This window comes from Lepus europaeus, unplaced genomic scaffold (assembly GCF_033115175.1).
Source record: "Lepus europaeus isolate LE1 unplaced genomic scaffold, mLepTim1.pri SCAFFOLD_3_1, whole genome shotgun sequence".
NCBI classification, from domain to species: domain Eukaryota; kingdom Metazoa; phylum Chordata; class Mammalia; order Lagomorpha; family Leporidae; genus Lepus; species Lepus europaeus.
In genome coordinates, this window is record NW_026909276.1 from 11,437,514 (window position 1) to 11,456,350 (window position 18,837).

Genomic DNA, 18,837 nt, shown 5'->3' on the forward strand with positions numbered 1-18,837 from the left:
TGAATGGGATGGGAGAGGGAGTGGGAGATGGGACGACTGCAGGTGGGAGGAATGTTATGGGGGGGAAAGCCACTATAATCCAAAAGTTGTACTTCGGAAATTTATATTTATTAAATAAAAGTTAAAAAAATTTTAAAAAAAGGAGGCTATAACAAACAATTCAGATATTCTTGTCCTATTCTCTGTGATGTCTCTAAACATAATTTTTATTTGAGAATAAATAAATACAGTATATATATACATTGAAGATGATCAGAGAATTACAGAAAGCCATGTGCCCTGAGGGCCTGGTTTCCACCACTCAACCCCAATTAGTATGGCCTGGATACTCACACACCTGGGAGCTATTAACCTCCATTACAGAACTTCTAAGAAAACAGTCACCACGTGCCAACGTGACAGTTACTGACAGACTGCATATACAACAGTGGCCATCAGAGGATGGGACTGTTACTGTCCATCATCTAGTGAAATTGCAGTGCACGCCGTGTCTAGGAGCATGCAGTTCACACAAAACCATGGCCACCAGGCAGGACACGTCACAGAGGGAACGGAGGGCCCAGGGCAGTGTGCAGCCAACGACCAGGGGTTCCTTCTACAGGACACGTATTAAGATTTCCAGATGCCCTTGAGACTTGTCTGATCTGTTTCTAGCTTATTTCTACCAAGGTGGCCGCTTTAGGAGAACTATGACCAGCAGTAAAGTTAGATTCAGTGTGAGTCAAGGCAACTGAACCACATCTATGAAGTAGTAGAAGTTTACTACTTAGAGATGTCAGAAGAGGGCCCTATGCCCCCGGGTCAGTGGGAAGGGAAAAGCTCTCTGAGACAGTCAACTCCATGGAGTCCACGGGACAGGTGAAAGTGAAAGTAGGAGGGGGAGGACTGAGACCAGGAGGAAGGGGCAGGGCCGGGCGTGTGACGCAGCAGGTGCGATATCACCAAGCGGCAGAAGTAGCAACCACGAATTCTGGACGTTGGCGGAGGCTGAGTCCATGAAGAGTGGGGCTGCCCTGCAGAGTGGGGGCGGCAGCCGCAGCCATGAAGAGTAGGGTGGCCCCGAAGAGTGGGACGGCTGCGACAGTGGCAGCCATGAATCCTGGCAAGGCTGCAGCATTGGAAGCGAAGTGTGGGGAGGAGGCAATGTTGAGCGTGGGAAGATGGCAGCCGCGGTGGTTAAACAACGGGCCTTGAGCGTGGGCCCAGCGGCGGTGGGGGCGAAGTTAGACCTCAGGCTTCTGTGCAGTGAGGAAGCCTGGGGCTGCCGTGGGGGAGCCTGGGACTTCAGCAGAGGTGGCGGCCACGGCGCTGGCCTGAGGAGCTCACTGGTGATTGAGTTTATCTTTGAGGCAGTGACAGATCGGGGCCTACCTCAGTGGAGTGCAGTCGCAGCACCCGCTGGCAGCAGGCCTCTTAGGGTCCCAGCAGCAGAGGCTCAGACGTGAGGAGGAGCAGAGACTGGAGTCGGCCGGGCCCTGGAGGACATGGGGCTGGAGCTGGACCTGAAAGTGATACCGAAGTTCAACAACGACGTGCTCCTCTCCGAGTTTCAGATGCTGCTCGGCGTTGGCTTAACCTGGCCGCCTGTGCCTTCCTCCTGGACAGGAACAGCAGGTGAGCCAGTCTGGCCGGACTGACGCTGTCAGCAGCCTGGGGGCACCAAGGTTAAGGGAAAGGATCCCCAAGCCCTGGAGGCAGTGAGGTGGGCCTCTGTCCTGCAGCAGAGAGGGGTCGCAGGTATGGGGAGAAATCTGGGGTCCAAGGGCACCTAGAGGAGAATTAGGGGCCACAGAGACAGGAGGGGATGAACGGATATTGGGGACTGAGTTTCTCTGGGGTTCTGCAGGGAATCAGGGGGGCGAGAAGACTTGGGTGTGGCGGCATGGGAGGTAGACCTGGGGGGAAGGTCGTGTGCTGTTGACAAAGAGTAAAACCCCAGCACTTCTGGATTTGAAAGACTGAGAAAAAAGGTCAGGGTTTAGAGTTCAGGACCAAGGTTGACAGCACTGGAGGGAAACTCTGGGGGAGGGTTAGGTGTCTTGAAAGAGCTGGGGGAGGGGAGAACATGTAATTTGTGTGTGTCTCCATCCAAGGATAGATAGGAAAAGGGAAGAATATTATTGCTGAAAGCAGATGACTTTTGCAAGAGCTGTAGCAGGGATTCATGGGATATGAGATGAGGCCTGTGGAAAACCCTTAGGAAAAGTGGGGGAAAGGAGAATTTGGGAGGAGGGACCTTTCTGAAAGGACTGGAGCATGAGTGCAGTGTTAATTAGGAAACTTCAAGAAAGGTCTCCAGGATATTGGGATTCAAGAAGGAGCTTACCTGAAAGAAAACTGGGTTGATAAGGAGTTTGAGAAAATGGAGAATTTGACTCAGGCTGAGAATGAAACATTTTTTGGCTTGTGATCACTTTGTAGGACTGAATTGGGGCAGAACACTCTGGCTCACTAAAGAACTGTTTCTTGGCTTTGGAAGAGTTATCTGTTATTTGACAGCTTTTTTTCTAATTACTTTAAATAATGCCAGAGCAACATTATTGTACTTGAAAAAGTTTGTGGGAAGAAAAATTGTATGTTTGTTTTGGTATAAATTTTTTTTGATAATCTATGCATAGCTTTGTCATGATACATATTTTCCATAAACATTTTACACATGGTAAGTTCATATTATCTAATATTCTGAAGCTTTTTATCATGTTTGAATTTATGCTCACTTGTGACTAGAGGAAATTTACTCAGGGTATGTCTGTCATGTCTTAACTGAGAAGTAGAGATAACCATAGTTACAGCCCCAGAAAGCTGTGATGAGGATCAAAAAGCTTAAGGTGTGTAGATCCCTCAGCCAAGCACCTGGCATAAGCCTGCAAGAAGTGCTAGTAAGGACCACCCTTTTTACTATAGTTGTGCATTACCAGATTAACCCCTGAAAGAAGTAAATGTTCCTAAATGTAAATTCATGAACTTTTGACATCTTAAATTCTATAAAAGGCACTGGACCTACAAGTAACTGTGCTTTCATCAATTATTGAAGTATGTCGGTTCAAAATTGTTTACTAAGCTTTTGTTAGAAATTAAGTTACTTAGAATAAGGAATAATTCTAACAAGTATATGGTAACCAAAATTAAGAGAAAAGGTTAAAAAACTGTGATACACAGACATACTTTTAGTGAAGTTATGGAATATAAGAGATATGTTTAAATAAAGGAAAAAGTAATATTTGTCCTAAAGTACAATGGTGTTTGGCACAGAGAAAGAGGAACAAAACAGGACAATCAGCTGAGGAAAATATAAAGTGTTGTAGATTTGTGGTAGATTGGCTGAGGTTATCATGGAATTGGCCACATGAGTTTCTGGAAATTGAGCATTAATACAAAAGGCACATTGACATGAAGATAGAATTTGGTCCTACATATTAATGTTAAAACAACCAGGTTTTCTGTTAGGAAAAAAGTTGACAAGAAGTTTTGATCTTTGACTTTTGAACTCTGCTCTTAGAGTTTTTCAACCCATATTTGATTGTAATTTTCCATGTTGCAACTTTTCTTTTTTTTACAGTTTGCATTTAGTTGGAAACTTCCTCAGTTTGTCAGTCAGCTCCTGTAGCTTAAAAGTTTAGAGAGCAGGGTGATTTGATTCTGACCTCTAGCTTTTCTTGAGGTATTTAAATTGTTCTAAGTAGTAGGGCGAATATGAGTCTAATTCTATTCAAGAGTTTCTTCTTTGCTGTTTTAGTAACTGAGCTAGGAAATGAGAACTTCATGTGTAGCATATCTTGGGTTCTCTTTTTTTTAAACTTATTTAATAAATATACATTTCCAAAGTACAGCTTTTGGATTATAGTGGCTCCCCCCCATAAGTACCCTCCCATCTGCAATCATCCCATCTCCCACTCCCTCTCCCATCCCATCCACATCAAGGTTCAGTTTCAATTATCTTTATGTACAGAAGATCAGTTTAGTATATACTAAGTAAAGATTTCAACAATTTGCACCCACACAGAAACACAAAGTATAAAGTACTGTTGAGTACTAGTTATACCATTAATTCACATAGTACAACATATTAAGGACAGAGATCCTACATGGGGAGCAAGTGCACAATGACTCCTATTGTTGATTTAACAATTGACACTCTTATTTACGACATCAGTAATCATCTGAGGCTCTTGTCATGAGCTGCCAAGGCTATGGATGCCCTTGAGTTCACCAACTCTGATCTTTTTTAGACAAGCTCATAGTTAAAGTGGAAGTTCTCTCCTCCCTTCAGAGAAAGGTACCTCCTTCTTTAATGGCCCATTCTTTCAACTGGGATCTCACTTGCAGAGATCTTTCATTTATGTCTTTTTTTTTCCCAGAATGTCTTGGCTTTCCATGCCTGAAATACTCTCATGGGCTTTTTAGACAGATCCAAATGCCTTCAGGGCTGATTCTGAGGCCAGAGTGCTGTTTAGGACATCCGCCATTCTATGAGTCTGCTGTGTATTCTGCTTCCCATGTTGGATCATTCTCTCTTTTTAATTATATTAGTTAGTATTAGCAGACACTACTCTTGTTTATGTGATCCCTTTGACACTTAATCCTATCATTGTGATCAATTATGAACTGAAGCTGATCAATTTGACTAGTTACATGGCATTGGTACATGTCACCTTGATGGGATTGGATTGGAATCCCCTAGCACGTTTCTAACTCTACCATTAGGGGTAAGTCCAATTGAGCATGTGTTGAACTGTACATTTCCTCCGTTTCTTATTCCCATTCTTATATTTAACAGGAATCACTTTTAGTTAAATTTAAACACCTAAGAATAATTGTGTGTTAATTAAAGAGTTCAACCAATGGTATTAAGTAGAACTAAAAAAATACTAAGAGTAATAAAGTAGTAAGTTGTTCCTCCACAAACAGTACAAGGGCAGATAAAGTCATTGTTTCTCATAGTATCAGTTTCACTTCAACAGGTTTCCTTTAGGTGCTCAGTTAGTTGTCACTGATCAGGGAGAACATAAGATATTTGTCCCTTTGGGACTGGCTTATTTCACTCAGCATGATGTTTTCCAGATTCCTCCATTTTGTTGTAAATGACCAGATTTCAATGTTTTTTACTGCTGCATAGTATTCTATAGAGTACATGTCCCATAATTTCTTTTCCAGTCTACTGTTGATGGACATTTAAGTTGATTCCATGTCTTAGCTATTGTGAATTGAGCTGCAATAAAAATTGAGATGCAGACAGCTTGTTTACCAATTTAATTTCCTTTGGGTAAATTCCAAGGAGTGGGATGACTGGGTTGTATGGTAGAGTTATATTCAGGTTTCTGAGGAATCTCGAAACTGACTTCCGTAGTGGCTTTACAGGTTTGCATTCCACCAACAGTGGATTAGTGCCCCCTTTTCCCCACATCCTCACCAGCATCTGTTGTTGGTAGATTTCTGTATGTGAGCCTATCTAACTGAGGTGAGGTGAAACCTCATTGTGGTTTTGATTTGCATTTCCCTGATTGCTAGTGATCTTGAACATTTTTTCATGTGTCTGTTGGCTATTTGGATTTCCTCTTTTGAAAAATGTCTATTGAGGTCCTTTGCCCATTTCTTAAGTGGGTTGTTTGTTTTGTTGTTGTGGAGTTTCTTCATCTCTTTATAGATTCTGGTTATTAATCCTTTATCTATTGCATCGTATGCAAATATTTTTCCCATTCTGTCGGTTGCCTCTTGACTTTTCTGACTGTTACTTTTGCAGTACAGAAACTTCTCAATTTGATGTAATCCCAATTGTTAATTTTGGTTTTGACTGCCTGTGCCTCCGGGGTCTTTTCCAAGAAGTCTTTGCCGCTGTCTATATCTTGCAGGGTTTCTCCAATGTTCTCTAATAATTTGATTGTATCAGGTCATGAGTGGATTTTTGTGTAATGTGTAATGTGGGTGTCTTGCTTCAAGCTTCTGCACGTGGAAATCCAGTTTTCTGAGCACTGCTTATTGAATAGACTGTCCTTGCTCCAGGAGCTGATTTTAGATCCTTGATCAAATCTAAGTTGGCTGTAGATGTTTGGATTCATTTCTGGTGTTTCTATTCTGTTCCATTGGTCTATCCATCTGTTTCTGTACCAGTACCATGCTTTTTTGATAACAACTGCCCTGTAGTATATCCTGAAATCTGGTATTGTGATGCCTCTGGCTTTGTTTTTGTTGTACAAGATTACTGTAGCTATTCGAGGTCTCCTGTGCTTCCATATGAATTTCAGCATCATTTTTTTCCAGATCTGAGAAGAATGCCTTTGGTATTTTGATTGGTATTGCATTGAATGTATAAATTGCTTTTGATGATATTGATTATTCCAATCCATGAGCATGGAAGATTTTTCCAGTTTTTGGTATCCTCTTCTATTTCTTTCTTTAAGGTTTTGTAATTTTCATCATAGAGATCTTTTACGTCCTTGGTTAAGTTTATTCCAACGTATTTGATTGTTTTTGTAGCTTGTGAATGGGATTGATCTTAGAAGTTCTTCCTCAGCCATGGCATTGCCTGTGTATACAAAGGCTGTTGATTTTTTTTTACTTTTATTTAATGAATATAAATTTCCAGTGTACAGCTTATGGATTACAATGGCTTCCCCCTCCCATAATTTCCCTCCCACCCACAACCCTCCCCTCTCCCACTCCCTCTCCCCTTCCATTCACATCAAGATTCATTTTCAATTCTCTTTATATACAGAAGATCAATTTAGTATACAGATTTCAACAGTTTGCACCCACATAGAAACACAAAGTGAAACATACGGTTGGAGTACTAGTTATAGCATTAAATCAAAATGTACAGTACATTAAGGACAGAGATCCTACATGAGGAGCAATTGCACAGTGGCTCTTTTTGTTGACCCAACAAATTGACATTCTAGTTTATGGTGCCAGTAACCACCCTAGGCTGTCGTCATGAGTTGCCAAGGCTATGGAAGCCTTCCAAGTTTGCCGACTCTGATCATATTTAGACAAGGTCATAAAAGACAGAGTGAGGATAGTAACCAATGATCCTAAGAGTGGCATTTACCAGGTTTGAACAATTATACAGCATTAAGTGGGGAAGAGGACCATCAGTACACACAGGTTGGGAGTAGAGCCATTGGTGGTAGAGTAGAGGTTATGATTACAAAGGAATGAGGCCCAAGTGTGACAGAGTCAGTATTAGATGAGCTAAGAAAGGTGCTGTCTAAACTACAATTAAGTTTTCTGATTGAGAGTCAAAAAGAACCTGACAGAAGGGGCCTTGTAATAATCTGGTGGGCTTTAGGCCTTGTAAGTTAAGAGGCCCAGACCTATCTATCTCTTCACATGGGGTGCATCCTCAGGGAGGTGTGAACCTCCTAGGGGAAGGCACCCTGTTGACTTTCATTACTTGGCTGGCCTGGGAGGAGAGCTGGCCAGGTCAAGGCAGGGGGCATCTCTAACAAGAAATTTACAGTTCTGCCTGCAATGTTGCTGACCCTACTTGACCATCCCCTAAGCTGCAGGGGTCACTTTGGAAGTTGGGCTGAGTGAAGGGCTTTTCAGCTTAAAGCCAATAAGATCTGTGGCTCTGACCTGGGCATCCTTTGACTCCAGGGCAGGTCCATTTCCAGTGATCCAACTCTTGGCAGAGCTGCCAGGGGTCTTCACAAGCTGACTTCTGCTGAAGCCCATGCTTACCACATTGAAAGCCACTGCAGTGGACTGGCCTGTTGGGTCTCCTTGAGGGCAGATCACTGTACAGATCAGCCATTAATAGGCCTGCCACCCATTGCTTCTGATGCCTAGCTTTCTTTTCCTCCTGGTTTGTGTTAAAGCAGACCAGAGGATGCAAGTCAAGGGAGTGCCTGTGTCCCATCTCTAATCTTCGGTGGCCTGAACTACACGTCTATAGTCACAGGCATGTTCTGTAGTAGTTTTTCTAAGGTAGACAATGCCCATGAGGAAAATTATATTCTCACTTTAAAACTTTCTTTCCCTTTGGTCTGAAAGGGAGGTTTTTTCTACTTACTGTATACTTTGCTGATGGCGAAGTGAATCTAGCTATGAGATTATTATTTAAGTTCTTATTTTGGCTATGCTATTGCAGAAAAATGTTAGCCATCTCTTTTATAAGGTCTAAAGATTAAATTGTGCATCCTACAGATTCCTTCATAATAGAATTAGTTTCCTACCTTGAAGAGAATAGAGAAATGAAAGAACAAGTTGGGCTTAGAATAGAGAAATGAGGGAGCAAGTCCTAGATCGCTTGCTGACAATAGCAATATCACATGAATACTTAGCAAACCGTTTCAACCATTAGATAACAACTTAAGAAAACATTTACCAGAATGTCCAATGCCTTCTATAAATTTTAAGAATCATGTATTTGAAAACACCTCTTAAATATCTAACATGGTGTAGTTTGTTTAACCAGTAAACTTAAGCACAACCATCTAAAATGTTTTTAGTGTCTTTCTACCAACAAGTCTAAAACATATGATACACAGATTCAGGCCCCACAAATTAAAATGTATCTTTGATTGATTTTAGCAGCTTAAATTTATGGACAATCTTATCTATAAGCCATTTAAAATAAAACTCTTAATAAAATTTCCCCATGTGGACATACAATATGTACACACATATAATATAGCATAATAGACCAATATAGCAATTTTAATAATAGCTTTTAAAATCTTTAACTCTTTTTGTAGATTACCAATTGATTTGAATTGCTTTTTCTTTTTAGTAACCTCAGTTAACCATACTTTCTCTCAGTTGGTACTGTGAATACATTATTGGCTTCATCTGTTAACAGAGCCATCCCAAAGTACTGAATACAATAGAAGTGGCTGGGAAAAGTCCATAGGAACCTACAGGAGGACAGCTAAACACAGAACCAACAACGCTTTAGTTTTATGAGCAGCACATCATATATAACTGTGGATGACAAAAGACTTTAAGTCGCCATGTTTAAAATTATAAACTCATCAACCAACAAGAGGCACTTTCTTACTTCACAGTATTTTTGAAAGTACCTGTAGGATTTTACAAGTATTTAACCCTTTAGGCCTCTGGGGATTTCTCATTAAGATAACTATAATGTCTAGTAACACAAGATCATTAGACTTTTTAATTCTCAAACATTTGTATTAATAGCATTTTCCATTATAGAAACTTAAAGTCTGGTACCACATCACATCTTGACAGTACTTCTAATATACTCCAAATAGACTGATTAGTTGGTGTCTCTATAAGATGAGAGACATAGGTCCTTCGATTTTTTCAGTTGGGCCCAAACTGGAAAAACCAAAGGCCAGGATATACTGGAAATTTTAGAGTCCAGATTGTTTGAAACTTTGATTTTTTGAATGCCTGTCAAGAATGCCAAGAAGGCTCAAAATCCAAAATATCTGGTTGAAATAAGATTTCTTAAAATCATGACATAACATAGACCAAATTTGATCATTGTTACAAGGTGATTATTCAAATTTTTGAAAAAAGCACATATTTAAATAACCCATAGCTCTTAATAAAAATTCAGCTGTTTTTGAACACTTAGAATTTCACAGACATCAAGAGAACATAATAGATTACTTTAACACATTGCTTTAACAGAGCATCAGAGTTTAATTCTATGTCAAAGAGAAATTGAGCTTCCTGTGATCTTTTGCTGTGAGGTTTCCTTCCTTTACCTTCTTTCATATTGGTGACCATGTTTCTGTGTTTCTCTGTGTAACACATCTTTAAGCATCTTTTGCAGGGCAGGATGAGTGGCGACAAATTCTTTCAGTTTCTGTTTGCTATGAAAAGTCTTAATTTCACCTTCATTCACAAATGAGAGCTTTGCAGGATATAATATTCTGGGCTGGCAGTTTTTCTCTCTTAGTACCTGGGCTATTTCTCGCCATTCCCTTCTAGCTTGTAGGGTTTCTGTTGAGAAGTCTGCTGTGAGTCTAATTGGAGATCCTCTGAGAGTAATCAGACGTTTCTCTCTTTCACCTTTTAGAATCTTTTCTTCCTGCTTCACTGTGGTGAGTTTGATTACAACATGTCTTGGTGAGGATCTCTTTTGGTCATGTTTGTTAGGGGTTCTATAAGCTTCCTGTACTAAGATGCCTCTGTCCTTCTCCAAACCTGGGAAATTTTCTGCTAGTATCTCACTGAAAATGTCTTCTAATCCTTTCTCCCTCTCCATGCCTTCAGGAACTCCTAGAACCTGAACGTTGGGTTTTTTAATAGTATCCTGTAGATTCCCGACAATATTTTTTAGATTTCTAATTTCTTCTTCTTTTCTTTGATTTGCCTGTTTCCTTTCCTGTTCTCTGTCTTCTAAGTCTGATATTCTCTCTTCTGCTTCGTCCATTCTGTTTTTAAGGCTCTCTAATGTGTTTGTCATTTGATCTATTGAATTCTTCATTTCATTATGATTTCTCATCACTATCACAGTTTCTTGTTCCACTAGTTGTTTCATTTCATTTTGATTCCTCCTTAATATTTCACTTTCACGAGAGAGATTTTCTATCTTGTCCATTAAGTATTTCTGTAGTTCAAGAATTTGTTTTTGAGAACTTCTTAATGTTCTTATCAATTTCTTGAGATCTCCTTCTTGCATTTCTTCTATCTCATCATCTTCATAATCTTGAATTGGGGTGTCTTTTTCATTTGGGGCGTCATAGTGTCTTCCTTGTTCTTGTTAGCTTGGTTTTTGCGTTTGTTGTTTGGCATATTGGAGATATTTGGTTTCTTCACTGTGGTGTTTTTTCTTGTTACACTATGGCTCTATATTAAGTGGACTGTCTGCTTTCAGTGGAGCCTTAGAGGCTTGAGATGAGTGTGGCCTGAGAGCTGTGTTTGGTTCCTCAGTGTTGAGGGTGTGTCAATGATGACACTCCCAGGTTAGGTGTGGTAAATCTCTCTTTCTTTTTTTGATTCAAAAGGGAAGTAATTCCGCACAGCTGAACGTAATTGGAGGTAGTTAGCAGGCAAATGATATACCCACAGGAGCCAGAGATCGGAAGCTCTTTCCCAAGGACCACACAGGGAATCTCTGCTGCCCTCAGTGTGGGCTCCAATTCTCCTGCAGTCTCCCACTGGGTTGCCAAGTTAGATGCTAATCTCCTGTTATTTCATCCCTCCCCCCAGAGTCAGGTTTTTCTGCTAGGCTCAGGGCTGGTGCAGACCTGAGGTCGCCCTGCTTATGACGTATGTCCAAAATGGTGCCTCCTCTGTCTTGCTCGCCTTTGAGAGGTGAACGGAGAGAGAGAAACTTGTGTCTGTATCGGTCACTTTTTTATTTTTTTCCTTTCTCTCTTCTATTTAGCCTGGTGAACTTTTCCCCACGGAGTTTCAAGCCTCGTTCCCTCTAGCCTCCTCTTTTCGCTTGCCCGCTGGTATCTCGGGCTATTGAGGTTCGGCTCACCTCGCGTTCCAGCGCTGGTGTGTTGAGTTTGCCGCTGGTGTCCCAAACTTGGGCTCCCACGCTCTCCACGCAGGTCCACTGTTAATCACTAGTTCCGGAAGAGTTTCCTCTGCTGTTTCATCCCCTACTCTTCCTTGACCCTGCAGTATCTCCACTTATATTAAACTTTCTCTCCCCCCGGACTAATAGTGTGCTCCCTGCCTATTCTGCCATCTTGCCCCAAATTTTTTCGGTGAGGATCTTTTTGGGTCTTGTTTATTGGGGGTTCTATGTGCTTCTTATATTTGGATATTTCTTTCCTTCTCCAAACCCAGGAATTTTTCTGCTAGTATCTCACTAAAAAGGCCTTCTAATCCTTTCTCTCTCTCCATTCCTTCAGAAACTCCTAGAACCAAAATGTTGGGTTTTTTTAATAGTATCCTGTAGACTCCCAACAATATGTTTTAGATTTCTAATTTCCTCTTCTTTTCTTTGGTTTAACTGTATAACTTCCTGTGCTCTGTCTTCTAGGTCTGATATTCTCTCTTCTTCCTCACTGATTCTGTTTTTAAGGCTCTCAAATGTGTTTTTCATTTGTTCTATTGAATTCTTCATTTCATTTTGATTTCTCTTCAGTATCTCAATTTCATGTTCTATTAAATTCCTCATTTCATTTTGATTCCTCCTTAAGATTTCATTTTCATGAGAGAGATTTTCTGTCCTGTCCTGAATGAATTTCTGTAGTTCATGCATTTGTTTTTCATTTTTTTTGACAGTCAGAGTGGACAGTAAGTGAGAGAGAGAGTCAGGGAGAACATTCTTCCTTTGCCGTTGGTTCACCCTCCAATGGCCGCTGTGGCCTGTGCACTGCAGCCAGCGCACCGCACTGATCTGGCAGGAGCCAGGTGCTTATCCTTGTCTCCCATGGGGTGCAGGGCCCAAGCACTTGGGCCATCCTCCACTGCACTCCTGGGCTACAGCAGAGAACTGGCCTGGAAGAAGGGCAACTGGGACAGAATCCAGCACCCTGACCGGGACTAGAACCCGGTGTGCTGGCACTGCAGGCAGAGGATTAGCCTATTGAGCCACAGTGCTGGCCACTGCATTTGTTTTTGATAACTTCTAAATGTTCTTATCATAAATTTTTTTTAATTCCGTATCTTCTATTTCTTCTATCTCATCATCTTCATATTCTTGTATTGAAGTGTCATGTTCATTTGGGAGCTTCATGATGTCTTCCTTTTTCTTATTTCCTTGGTTTTTGTGTCTGTTCTTTGGCATTGTGGATATATTCAATGGTTTCTTCTTTTTTTTCTTGCTGTGGTGGCTTTTTCATTATACTATGTCTCTAGATTAAGTGGACTATCTGCTTTTCATAAATCTCTAGAGGCTTGTGGTAGGTGTGGCCAGAGAGCACTGTTCAGTTCTTCAGGGTTAAGGGTGTGCCAAAGGTGACACACCCAGGTTTGGTGTGGTAAATCTTCTCTCCCTCTTTTTTTTCTTTTTATTCTGAAGGGAAGTAATTCTGCTCAGTTGAGCTCTTCTCCTTGGTAGCAATCAGTGCCTGAGCACTAGCCCCTGTGGGTGCAATATTCATCTGCTCTGTCCCAAGGACCACACAAAAAATCTGTGCAGTCCTCACTGTAAGCTCAGATTCCCCTGCAATGTCTTTCACTGGGTAGCCAGTGTGGCCCATGCTTGTGGCATCTCCCACTAAGACTACTCAAGTCTCAGCCACACTGTGAGTTATACCACACACACACAGGTTTTTCTTCACTGTCCCAGTTCATAAGCTCCACACATTCACTAGGTCTTAGTCTCCTGTTATTACTCCCCACCAGAGTAAGGTTTTCTGTTTGGCTGATTGCTGGGTGCAGCCCCAAGCTGGCGCAGCTGTTACATATGTCCAAAATGGTGCCTGCTCTATTGGCTCCTAGGCTTTTGTAAGGTGATTGGAGAGATAGAATCATGTCTGTACTGTCCCTTTTATTTTTTCTCTCCTCTAGTTAAGCTGGTGTTTTTCCCCATGGGGCTTCAAGCCTTGTTCCCTTTAGGCTCTTCCTGCCACTTTTCTGCCAGTGTCTCAGGCTACTGTGGTTTTATCTCACCTCTCCTTCCAGTGCAGGTGCAGAGCCTCTCAACAGCTAGAGTCCCAAGCTGTGGGTACTTGTGCCCTCCACATAGGTCAACTGTGTCCCTCTAATTATGCAAGAGTTTCCTCTGTTGTTTTTTTCCTAATTCTTCCCTGAGACTACACTATCTTCACTTTTATTAATCTGCCTTCTCCTGGTCTTTCAGTAAGCTCCCTTCTTATTACTCCATCTTGGCTCCTACTGATTTTTTAATATTGAACCATCCATGCATACCAGAGATAAATCCCACTTGGTTGGGGTAAATGATTTTTCTGATGTGTTGTTGGACTTGTTTGGCTAGAGTTTTGTACAGAATTTTTGCATTTGTGTTCATGGGAAATTGGTCTGTAGTTCTCTTTCTCAGTCGCGTCTTTTTCAGGTTTAGGGATTAAGGTGATGTTGGCTTCATAGAAAGAGCTTGGGAGAATTCCCTCCATTTCAATTATTTTGAATAGCTTGAGAAGAACTGTAATTAGTTCTTTAATGTCTGGTAGAATTCAGCAGTAAAGCCATCCAGTCCTAGGTTTTTCTTTGTTTAGAGAGCCTTTATTAATGATTCAATTTCTGTCTTGGTTATGGGTCTGATTAGGTTTTCTGTGTGTTCATGGCTCAATTTTGGTTGGTTGCATGTGTCTAGGAATCTATCCATTTCTTCTAGGCTTCCTAGTTTGTTGGCATACAGCTCTTTGTAGTAATTTCTGAAGATTCCTTTTATTTCTATGGTGTCTGTTACATTCCCTCTTTCATGTCTAATTTTATTAATTTGGGTCTTCTTTTTTTGCTCGTTCAGCCAATGATGTATCAGTTTTATTTTTTTCAAAAAATCATCTCTTCATTTTGCTGATATTTTGTATTTTTGTTTCAATTTTGTTAATTTCTTCTCTAATTTTAATTATTTCTTTCTCCTACTGGTTTTCGGTTTGGTTTGCTGTTTTTTTTTTTTTTTTTGAGATCCTTGAGATGCATTGATAGCTCATTTATTTTTTGTTTTCCCAATTTCTTTATGTAGGCACCATTTGCAATGCCACAATGCTGGCCCCGGAAATGGAATTTTGAAATCCATATATACAACAAATTTTTGAATTTTGTATGAAATATTTATGCTATTAAAATTATAAATGGATTTCAAAACACATCTTTAGTTCCATTCTTCCATGCATTATCCAAAGTACAATCATATATATGTATTCTATTTTTTGCCATAATTTCAATATTGCATGTTGATCAGTGATTATAACATGCACAAAATTTGTTTTGAGGAACAACAGATTTTTTTCTTAGTACTTGAAGGTTAACTAGTAGAATCTTATTTTATAAAACTTTTTACCATGTTTGATCTGTTCATTCACAGTAAGAACATTCCAAATTTATCTGTCATAGTATTGTTTTTGTAATACCAACTTGTTTTCATCAGATTAGTTCTTGTGAATATGAGACTGCTGTGAAAGTATATAAAAAAATCACAGCTATTTTATCTTATTTGTGGACTGTAACTTTATGAATAAGGTATCACTCTTTTTTATTAAAGATTTATTTTATTTGTTTGAAAGACAGAGTTACAGAGAGAGGTAGAGACATAGAGAGAGGTTTTCCATCTGCTGGTTCACTCCCTAGATGGTTGCAACTGCTGGAGCTGAGCTGATCCAAAGCTAGGAGCCAGGAACTTCTTCTGGGTCTCCCACATGGGCACAGGGGCCCAAACACTTGGGCCATCTTCTACTGCTTTCCCAGGCCATAGCAGAGAGCTGGATCAGAAGAGGAGCAGCCGAAATTAGAACTGGCAACCATATGGGATGCCAGCACTTCAGGCCAGGGCTTTAAACTGCTGCACCACAGCACCAGCCCCAGGTATCACTCTTTATACCTTTTGTCTCAGTTGAATTGAATTATATTTTATTTGAGATTTATAGCAATATAGTAGCATTTTTCTTTTTGTAGTGATCAGCTGACATAATGAATGACACAGTACTATTTGTACCAGGAAGTTCATGACTAACTGACCACTTCAGAGGGAACAAATGGTCATTGATGTGATCCACTCTGGGAAGGCAACTGTTCCACAGAGATTTGGGAAAAACTAGCCAAAATGTGCTAGATAACTCCTGATGGCATCTTTGTATTTTGTTTTAGAACCCATTTTGGCCGTGGCAAGACAATGGACTTTGGTATGATTTATGATTCCTTGGATTATGTTAAAAAATGAATCCAAACATTGACTTGCAAGACATGGCCTGTATGAGAAGAAAAAGATCTCAACACAACAGCAACAGGAGTGTAACAACACATTGAAGGAGTTCAGGGGAACTGCCAAAGCCAATGTTAGTGCTGGCAAAAAGCTGAAGGAGTAAAGATTTTGTAGTGACTTTATGGTGATTTTGTGAATTTTTCATAAGAATTAATAAACTGTAAAACTTTAAAAAAATAAATGTATGGAGTGAACTGTGGGGTACTAGTGCTTTACTCAGTTAAATGATGCAGGAGAAACTACAAAGAAGAAATGATGACAGTCTACAGTGACTACTCTGTGCTGCAAATACTAGAGTGTGGGGCAATTATTAGCTCAATCTCAGGCACAGCCATGTTCTAGCTTTTCCTTTTCCTGCACTGTTTATTCTAGCAAATTGCACTTGGATGATGAAGTCCAACCAGTGGTTGGAATACTTTTTTTTCTGTAACCCAATCATCCCCTCATGGCAGCAGTGCTTTGAAGAAAGTTTTCCAGGTTCTCTGCCAAGCATACCTTGAAGGATCTCATCAAATAATAAAACTTTTATACATTTCTTGTCAAAGTTGAGTCACTGATACCATTATTCTCATAAAAATATTACTAATCTTATCTTTGAATTTTATTTTGTATTTCTTCTTTTGGCACCACACTTTTTATTTGAACCTTCACAGAATATAAAGAGGTGATGACATCTGATGCCAAACCATGCCAGTGATAATAAAGGAACAGCAAAACAATTAACAACAAAAAGAAAATTATTTAAAAAACAAACATGTCACATTTTGCAGCAGTGCTCTGGCAGCATTGGCAAGTATTTCTGGTCAACTTCTTCAAAAATGAGGGATTTGAACAACTCCCTGATCTGAGCAAAGGTACTACCACATTTGCCCCCGAGAGTTTACATTCTGAGTCACTACATGTCACACTGCTCCACTCAGCAGACTTTGTAAACTTGATCTTCATAAGTAACTGTATTGTGCATGATTACAATGAGAATAGACTAAAAACACAACAGATAATGGCAGAAAAGTAAACCAAGCACCCTGTTAGGCATCAGGAGATCACTGCTGGCCAGGTCCTTCATTTTATCAGCTTCAAGAAAAACTCTGATATTCATTTCTCAGCAAACCCAACATTCAGAAGCTTACCGAGCAGGTTCAAGTCCAAGGTTTTAGAGATAGTCTCCCCCTTCTTGCCCTATTCTTTTTATTTTTATTTTTTGGTAAATATTTCAGACAAAACATGAAATCAAACTCTGCTTTATATAAAAACTGAATTTTTTAAGACTTTTATTTAATGAATATAAATTTCCAAAGTACAGCTTATGGATTACAATGTCTCCCCCCACCCATAACTTCCCTCCCACCCGCAACCCTCCCCTTTCCCACTCTCTCTCCCCTTCCATTCACATCAAGATTCATTTTCAATTCTCTTTATATAGAGAAGATCAGTTTAGTGTATATTAAGTAAAGATTTCAACAGTTTGCCCCCACATAGCAACACAAAGTGAAAAATACTGTTGGAGTACTAGTTATAGCATTAAATCAAAATGTACAGCACATTAATGACAGAGATCCTACATGATATTTTTTTAAAAAATTGATTAATTTTCTATGTAATTTCCAATTTAACACCAAGTTTTTTTTTTTCATTTTCAATTATCTTTATATACAGAAGATTGATTCAGTATATACTAAGTAAAGATTTCATCAGTTTGTACCCACACAGAAACACAAGGTGTAATAATACTGTTTCAGTACTAGTTATAGCATTACTTCACATTGGACAACACATTAAGGACAGATCCCACATGAGACGTATTACACAGTGACTCCTGTTGTTGATTTAACAATTTGACACTCTTGTTTATGGCATCAGTAATCTCCCTAGACTCTAGTCATGAGTTGCCAGGGCTATGGAAGCTTTTAGGGTTCACCAACATCAATCTTATTCCGACAGGGTCATAGTCAAAGTGGAAGTTCTCTCCTCCCTTCAGAGAAAGGTACCTCCTTCTTTGATGGCCCGATTCTTTCCACTGGGATCTCACTCACAGAGATCTTTCATTTAGGTCTTTTTTTTTCAAAGTGTCTTGGCTTTCCATGCCTAAAAACTCTCATGGGCTCTTGAGCCAGATCCAAATGCCTTAAGGGCTGATTCTGAGACGAGAGTGCTATTTAGGACATCTGCCATTCTATGAGTCTGCTGTGTCTCCCACTAAAATGAATATTTTCAATAGTAAAATATGTATCTTTAAATTTCTGTTTAAAAGGCAAATAGTAGAAGTACTAGAGAAGATTGGATTTAGTCCCTCCACCCACACAAAGATATATTAAGGCAAAGGCTCCAGGAAAGGCATGTCAATCCTGAATGTGGGCTGGAGATCGAGGTGAACACATCTGCTCCTCATGGTGTCAACAGAAGGGTTTCTGCCACACATTCACTTAACCTCCTGCATCCCAAAGAAGACTGTTTCAGCCATGTTGATGAACAGACATGTGTCCACCATGCCTGGGATCATTTTGATAGCCATGTTCACTTGACTATGTTTGTGTACACAAACTTCCAGTCCAAGATAAAGTTCCTATTATCTGTCACCATAAGACTTGCCTTTGGACAGCCATTCTTAGTTGAACCTCACCCCAAACTTCTAGGTCACTGCTAGCCTCACATTTCTAAATTTTTGATGTTTAAAATTATTTTACAGCCATATGCAATTCTACAAATTACATGTCTGATAAGATTATTATAGCAATAAACATGTACTATTACAGAACAGTGATATAAACTTGTAGACAAATACATATGAAGGTGTTAAATCTCCCATCTAAGACTACAAAAGTTATCAGTCATTAATTTACATTAAAAATAGTATTTATGCACACAAAATCAGAACATTTACAAGTAAAATTTTGTTTTATAATAATTTGAGAAATTTAGCACATCTACAACCACTGTCTAATCAAAATTTTATTTTCATTGACTCAATATTTGTTATTTACAGATTTAAAATAACATTTGATGGCAAAATGTTTATTCTGTGCAAAATAAATTGGTACAATACAGTTCTGGCTCAAAAGTTGACAGAAAAATCAATC

General features: G+C 39.8%; 1 pseudogene; it reads left to right on the forward strand.

The window, feature by feature from the left end:
- The first annotated feature begins 1,484 nt into the window (after positions 1 to 1,484).
- Positions 1,485 to 15,863, forward strand: LOC133755203 (small ribosomal subunit protein eS24-like; annotated as a pseudogene).
- Positions 15,864 to 18,837: the final 2,974 nt, after the last annotated feature.